A 6,489-nucleotide genomic window follows, 5' to 3' on the forward strand; every position below is an offset into this window, starting at 1 on the left:
GAGTCCGTATTAGGCACAGGGGCGTCTATAAGAGACGCCCCTTTTTTAAAATAGGACGTCCTCAGGACGTCCCAAATGCCGGTGCAGAAAGCACCTCTGTTGTACATAAAGAGTGTTAAGAATAAGGCAGACAATTTAAACAGACCTGTGGCTAACATTTTGGGGAGAGATTACATTGATCTTTTCATGCTTTTGACCAATTACAACTGTAGACCTTGTCAGGATATATAAAACAATTCCTCACTAGTTATAGTGTCTAGATCAAGGGAAGTAATAGTGACACTCTATTCTGCTCTGGTCAGGGCCCACCTGGAATATTGTGTCCAGTTCTGGGCACCACAATTTTAAAAGGATGTTGAGAAACTGGAGCGTGTCCAAAGGAGGGTGACTAGAATGGTGAAAGGTCTGGAAACCATGCCCTATGAGGAACGACTTAGGGAGCTGGGGATGTTTAGCCTGGAGAAGAGAAGGTTAAGGGGTGATATGATAGCCCTGTTTAAATACTTGAAGGGATGTCATATTGAGGAGGGAGCAAGCTTGCTTTCTGCTGCTCCAGAGAACAGGACCCAGAACAATGGATGCAAGCTATAGGAAAAGAGATTCCACCTCAACATTAGGAGGAACTTCCTGACAGTAAGGACTGTTTGACAGTGGAACACACTCCCTCGGAGTGTAGTGGAGTCTCCTTCCCTGGAGGTCTTCAAACAGAGGCTGGGTGGCCATCTGTCAGGGATGCTTTGATTGAGAGTTCCTGCATGGCAGGGGTTGGACTGGATGGCCATTAGGGTCTCTTCCAACTCTGATTCTATGATTCTATGATTTATTTCTTAGATGTTCTTATGAGAAAGCAAATCTCACAGTGTTCAGGAATCATGTTTAGGAATGGGGATGCATCTGATAAAAAAGACCAAGTCTATGAAAGTTTATGCTAAAAATTCTTTTGCACAGTATCCCTTTGCATACTGAAGTACTGTTGTTGCAGCTTTCCCCCTTACCACTGCTATGTAATGGGAACAGGCATGCTATCATTTTCAGCCCTATAAATCTAAAAATCTAAGAATTCCATAACATTGCATCATGGCAGTTAAAGAGATGTCAAACCAGATTATTTCTGCAATGCAGATGTAGCCATGGTCTGAACCTCGCAACCATCCTTTCTCCATCCTGGGACTCTGATGGCAGTGTCTTACTTTCAGCCCTACTGAGCTAATTCTTCACCAAAACAGGAGAGAACTCCAGTGACAACAGAAAAGATTATGCCTGTGTAAAGCCTGAATTAAACCTTGGTGACAGAAATATATACTCCTATACTGTTGACAAATCCAACTGCAAAACACCCATATAATCACACTGCAGGGAACCCATTCAATCTAACTTTTAAGTAACTCAGAGAAATTTATTGGCCCATATATATATACAAACAAACTTCATTAACACAGAGTTAAGGTTCCCTTGGGTTCACTTTCCATCATAGAATATTCTCCCAGCCAAAACGCTAACCTCACATATTCAATAAATAAAAGGTTGGATTATTTTACACCAGAAAGCCATGTCACACTTCCTGCCATCACCTTTAGAATATGTACATTTTAATCAGTCTATATTACACATATGCCTTCCTCAATTTCTGTATCTTCTTTATATAAACAAATACCATCCCACCAACTTAGAGAAAGCTATATAGCTAATGTTGTATCTTTTCTAATGAAAAACTATCTTTGCTGTTTGTCTTCTTAAAACCTGTCTCTACTATCACAGTTTCAACTACACAGTTCTTTACATCCTCCAGGGGGCAAAATATTGGCACTGCCCCTCCAAATAAGAATTCTGCCCCCACAAATGCAATTTTCCTTCAGTACCCAAATTTCTAACATTGCAGAGAGTGAGACAATGAAAATAATCCACATCTAGAACTCTTAGATGTGTTGTGTTCACATATCCTTCATGACTTTGCCTGCCTCTTTTCTCTGGAGCAGGCAAAGTTTTTATAAACCTTTCTTTAGACATTTCAAGTTACTGCAATGCTAGAAATTTGGAGACACACATAGAACCATAGAATCATAGAATAATAAAAGTTCATGGGGGAGGCAGAATTCTATTTGGATAGTTGTTGTTGTTGTTGTTGTTGTTGTGTGCCTTCAAGTAATTTCTGACTTATGGTGAACCTATCATTTTCTTGGCAAGATTTGTTCAGAGGAGGTTTGCCATTGCCTTTCCCTGAGGCTGAGAGTATGTGACTTGCCCAAGGTCACCCACTGTGTTTGGTGGTCAAGCTGGGAAACAAACCCTGGTCTCCAGAATTGTAGTCCAATGCTCAAACTACTACACCACACTCCTCCCCTGCCAATACCTACCCCCTTGCAGGATTTTGTCATATTCTTCCTTGGAGCAGTTTACCAAATAATCTGAAATGGCTCTGCCTTTTTAAAACTGTTGTTGTTTAATGATCCAGGAACTGAGAACCTGCAATATATTATTCAATGTGTTATTGGAGTCCAGTTCCCATCAGTCACAGCCAAGCAAGCTGATGGCCAAGAGTGATGGTAGCTGTAGTAGATGGCAAAAGGATCTTTTCTGCCCTTGAGCTTTGAACCAAAAGAACAATCGCCTTGAAGCCATTGTGACAGAAAGCATTCCACAACTTCCAGACTTCCAGAAGGGAATCCATAGAAAGTAAGCCTTTCAAAAGGTCAGGCTGTCCAGAAGGTAAGGGATGAAAACAGTGACCTCATTCATGGCATGGATATGGTACAACCCCAATAGCTGTGAAGTCTGTACAGTGGGCCCTTGGTTATCTGCTGGGGTTTGGTTCCAGTACCCCTGTGGATACCAATATCCATGAATGCTCAAGTCTCATTAAAGACAATGGTGTAGTGAAATGGTCTCCCTTATATAAAATGGCAAAGGCCGGTTACAGACCGGCACTTGGGACGTCTGCAGGATGTCCCATTTTAAAAAAGGGGCGTCTCTTCTAGACGCCCCTGGGTCTAATACGGACTCTGTCCGTACAATATGGTGCCGGCCGTTCCACACGGCCGGCGCCATCTTTACGTATCAGACGCTGTGCGTCCGAACGTGTCGCAGCGCCTGTGACGTCGCGAATGCGCCCCTGGCGCCTCACGACATCACAGAGGCGCCGCAGAAAGAAGCTCCATTTTGGAGCTGCTTTTTTGCTCCGTAAGGGAGCCGCGCGGTGTGGCTGCGACGGCTCCCTTATGGAGCAAACGGCGGCGGCAGACCGCCTCAAAGCGGCGGTCTATAACCCGCCAATGTCAAGATTTACTGTTTAGAATATATAGAATCATAGAATCATAGAATCGTAGAGTTGGAAGAGACCACAAGGGCCATCCAGTCCAACCTCCTGCCATGCCATATGTGTGTGTGTGTGTGTTTGTGTGTGTGTGTGTGTGTGTGTGTGTACCCACGGCCAGAAGTGCTTGCTATCAACTTCGGTTGATACACCAACTGTGACCCTACCTAGACCGGAGGGAGCTTGAAACGGTGGTACACGCTCTGGTAACCTCTCGTCTAGATTTCTGTAATGCGCTTTACATGGGGCTACCCTTATACCAAGCTCGGAAGCTTCAGTTAGTACAAAATATGGCAACCAGATTGGTCACCGGTTCATCAAGGTTTGACCATATTACACCTATTTTAAAAGATCTCCACTGGCTCCCTATTTGCTTCCAGGCACAGTACTAGGTTTTGGTTATTACCTCTAAAGCCCTATATGGCTTGGGCCAGAGTTACTTACGGGAACGCATCTCCCTATGCAATCCGTCCCGCACTCTTAGAACATCAGGCAAGAACTTATTGGAAATAGCAACCTCCAAATATGCTATCACTTCCCAAAGAGCATTCTCAACAACGGCCCCGAGACTTTGGAACAGTCTTCCTGAGGAGATCCACTTGACGGCCTCGTTAGAAACATTTTGAAAAGCAGTTAAAACCGAGCTTTTTTGTCGAGCATACCCCCCTGATATGAATACCACCACCACCACCACCACCATCCCCGGATATGAATGATATGCTCTTGTCTATGTATGATCCCTGCCTTGCTTGTTGATGTTATCGTTACTGTCTGATGTTGATATCTCGTTGTTTTTAGCAGTTTTTAATTGAATGTTGAGATACATACGCTGTGATTTTACTTAGTCTGTAACCCTGCTTCAATCCATTGGGAGAGGCGAGGAAACATAAATATATTATTATTATTATTATTATTATTATTATTATTATTATTAATTTTTACATTTTCAAATATACATAATTCCATCCACTTATTTCTATATGTCATAATACAACCAATAATTCAGATAAAATAAAATAATGTACTTAATTACTTTATACTTTCCACGTTCCTCTGGCTTAGAGCCCCTTTTAATTCCTTGCATGTCTTATATTTATCCTTTTAGTCTTATTTTTTATTATAAATCTAAGCCTAAAAGCTTTCCTCAGATTCTATTCCATTTATCTATTTTCATACTTACTTACTTACTACTCAGACATAACCATATTACTTGCACACTCCAAAGGTTACAAATTTATTTCCAACATTGTTTGCAATATTCTATTACAGGAAGCCAATCTTCCTCTGGTTTTTTTAAACATCTTTTTGGTTTAGCCAGGAGGTTAGTTTGTCCATTTCAATCATTTCTTCTAATTTCAAAAGCCAGTCATCTACTGGTGGGACTTCACAACTCTTCCAAGATTGTGCTAACAATAGTCTTGCTGCTGAAACCATATATAAAAGTATTCTCCAATACTTTTTCTCTACTTGCAGGGGAGCTTTGTTTATCATATTCAAAAGATAAATTTCAGGTTTTAATTCACTATTAATTCACAGAATCACTTTATATTTTAATATGCATCTTCTTACAGTAAATTTTCAATTTTGGACTTCACCAACAGACGTGGAACCATGTTCCAATTTTCCCTTTACAATTCCAGCAGCTGTTTGAGTTTGTCTTATACAGTTTCACTCACCCACATCTGAAAAAATATTTCTGGGTCCTCCAGTGTGATTCTACGGCCAACTTCTGGCCCAGACATGCACAGAATTGCACTGGAGGACCTAGCAATTTTTAACTAATGGGTTTAGTTAAAAACAACTGAGATTTGGTAAATCTTTTTGATAGAGTTTAAAATAGCATTGAAGTAGGTCAGAAATACTGTTGGTCCTTCACATTTGCATGTTTCAGATTTGCAGTTTTGACTATTTACAACTTGGTAGCTGCTGCAACCTCTTCACCCCTCACCCTTCCTCCCATCCAGCCAAAACCAGCACTGTACATTCCCCTACTTTGCATTCAACTCATTTCCAAAGACATTCCCTTTGAATCTGAAGTTTGTAACCACCCCCAAGAGAAGCCAGTTTCTCTCCCCTCCTCCTCCTCCTCTTCCTCCTCCTCCTCCCCCCCCTCTCCCAGCCAGACAAAAGCAACACCATACCTTCCCTTTATGCTGATGGTTGCAAAAATCGGATTCAGTGTAGGGAGATTTTGGCATTGAGGAGAATGCAAAATTTGTCAAAGTGGGGAAGATATGGTATTGCTTTTGTCTGGCTGGTTTGGGAGGAGGAGGGAGGAAAGGTGGAGCCTTCCCAGCCATGGAAGTGAAAACGCTTTGGAAATGTGAGGGAGACTATAGGTTGCAAACAGAGTTACAGGTGGTTCTCTTGGTGAGAAAGGACTCTTTATCATTCATGTTTGGGAGGGGAAGGGCTAACATATTCATGTTTTCCCACTTCTGTGGAGGTCCTTGGCCCCTAACCCCTGCAAATGTGGAGGGGTGACTGCAGCAAGAAACCAGCATCCATCACCCACACATATATCTAAGATGGTAAAAGAATCAACAGTCATCCTTTTAAAAGACATAGGGAGTAGTTTATTCACAATCTTGTGCACAATTCACTTACCCACATAATAAAAAATATGCCCTCTCTAGGCATTTTTAGGTCCTCCAGTGTGATTCTATGGTTAATTTCTTGCCCAAAATACCATAGAGTTGCACTAGAGGACCTAGATATGAGAAGTGTTCTCTCTAGGTATTTCTAGTCCTCTAGCATGATTCTTTAATATGCATTGGCTTGATGTTGTTCATCTCATTGAATATAACAGGGTTCCCTATTATCTGTGGTTTAATATCTCCAAGGGGTTCTTGGAACATATTTCCTGCAGATATGAGAGTCATACTGTACTTTGATGGCCATTCCCATAGAACTGCCACCAGACGTAATGGTTTTGAGGTGCTAAATTCCAGGTTGGTGGGTAACCTAAAAGACTTAAGAGTCTCAGAAGTGGTTCTGATTGCAAAAGCAGACTAAAGAATAACCAAAGCATATGAGGAAGCAGAAAAAAAAACCACTTTGAAAATAGGATCTGTAATATCAGGAAACCTGGAAGCAGTAAACCCAATCCTTACTTTCTTGGAAGTAACTACCATTAAAGTTAGTAAGGGTTACCTCTGAGTATGGTAATAATAATAATA

This window comes from Sceloporus undulatus, chromosome 2 (genome assembly GCF_019175285.1).
Source record: "Sceloporus undulatus isolate JIND9_A2432 ecotype Alabama chromosome 2, SceUnd_v1.1, whole genome shotgun sequence".
Taxonomy (NCBI): domain Eukaryota; kingdom Metazoa; phylum Chordata; class Lepidosauria; order Squamata; family Phrynosomatidae; genus Sceloporus; species Sceloporus undulatus.